Source organism: Silene latifolia, chromosome 4 (assembly GCF_048544455.1).
Source record: "Silene latifolia isolate original U9 population chromosome 4, ASM4854445v1, whole genome shotgun sequence".
NCBI classification, from domain to species: Eukaryota; Viridiplantae; Streptophyta; class Magnoliopsida; order Caryophyllales; family Caryophyllaceae; genus Silene; species Silene latifolia.
In genome coordinates, this window is record NC_133529.1 from 47287814 (window position 1) to 47289495 (window position 1682).

At 40.0% G+C, this 1682-nt stretch overlaps 1 non-coding gene across 1 annotated transcript; it reads right to left on the reverse strand.

The window, feature by feature from the left end:
• Window positions 1–810: 810 nt before the first annotated feature.
• Window positions 811–917, reverse strand: LOC141654290 (small nucleolar RNA R71). Its single transcript, XR_012547851.1, has one exon. It is a non-coding gene; the product is annotated as a small nucleolar RNA R71 (small nucleolar RNA).
• Window positions 918–1682: the final 765 nt, after the last annotated feature.

Here is a 1682-nt window from a genome sequence, read left to right on the forward strand (position 1 = left end):
TAATTGTAGAGTTGTTTGTGAAGTATAAATTGTGTTTTGTATCGACCATTGACCAACGACCACATATACTTAATTGTGAACACGAAATGGCCTCGATCAAAAATGGCGCCGTTGCCGGGGACGGTGTTTAATTGATTTAAGATTTCTTTTTATTGTTATTAGTTGTGTCTTTCTTCACCTTGGGGAAGTAAAACTCCTCAAGGTTTGTTCTAATTGTTTTTGAGTTGTTTGATATTTTGCATGTCTAGAAGGTTACAAAGTGATTTGTTACCTTTTGACCGTGAAATCGAAAGAACCTTGACGAATAATAGGAGACTTGTTAGGAGGAATTTGAGAGGTGTTGGTGAAGTCGTTCAACCCACTAGTGAGTTTGTCAATCCTTTCGCAATAGAAGGAGAAGAAAACCCATTACACAATATCCCACAAAATCCACCTACAATGCCTAAATTCTCGTCACACTCTATACCCACCGAGGAGAATCTACCGAATGGTACTCCTACACCGCAACATCTCACCGGTAATTTTATTGCCAAGTCCGCCTTCATCCAATTAGTTGAGAGGAGCCAATTCGGGGGAATGCCTAGTGAGGACCCTCATTCTCATATGGAAACCTTTTGCGATTATTGTGATGCTATCTCTCAAACGGGCGTGACTCAAGACCAAATTAGATGGGTCTTATTTCCTTTTTCGTTAATCGGCACCGCAAAGCAATGGTTGAAGGGCCTTGATAAGGCCACCCTTGGAATAGATTCTTGGAAGAAGTTAGCTCTAGCTTTCTACAAAAAATTCTACCCACCGGAAAAGACTAACATGCTAAGAGCTCAAATTACGGGTTTTAAGCAAAGGGATGAAGAATCTTTGTATGAAGCTTGGGAGCGGTTCAAAGGTGTTTGTCGCTCATGTCCTCACCATGGACTTAGCGAATGGTTTTTGGTACAACAATTTTGGAATGGTTTATATGAAGATTCAAGGAACATTCTCAATATGGGATCAAATGGAATGTTCACCGAAGTTGATGACAATCAAACATGGAATAAGATTGAGGAAATGGCGGTCCATAATTCACAATATAGTAGACCTCGCAAGGCTACTAGAGGAGGAAAGCATGAAGTGGACTCCGTTACTCAATTGGGTGCTCAACTTAGTGCTCACATTGACACAATCAACTTGAAGTTTGAACAAGCTATGGCTAGACTTGAGGAAAACTCGAAATCATCAAAGCATCATGTCAATGCCATGACGGCATCCTTATCAATCCCAAGTGGGATATGTGAGAATTGTGGAACTTTGGGTCATGACCCAAGTGAGTGTAGGGGAACAACCGAACAAGTTAATGCTTTCCAAGCTTACAAAAGTGGTACCCCTTATTCAAATTTTTACAAAGAAAACACCAAGTTCCATCCAAATCTCTCATACAAAAGCCAAAATGTTCAAAACCCTCAAACAACATACACTCCACCACCCATGAGAAACCAAAATCAAAGACCCTTTTTCAATCAAAACCAAGGTTACCAAAATCAAAATCCATACAATCACCAAAATGACCAAGGTTTTGATGTCCAAAAAGTGGTCCTCCAAATGCAAAAGAATCAACAAGAATTTTTCACTCAAATGCAAAAAGATAGCCAAGCAAAGGACACTACCATCAACAACATTCTAGCTCACACCAAGATGTTGGAAAC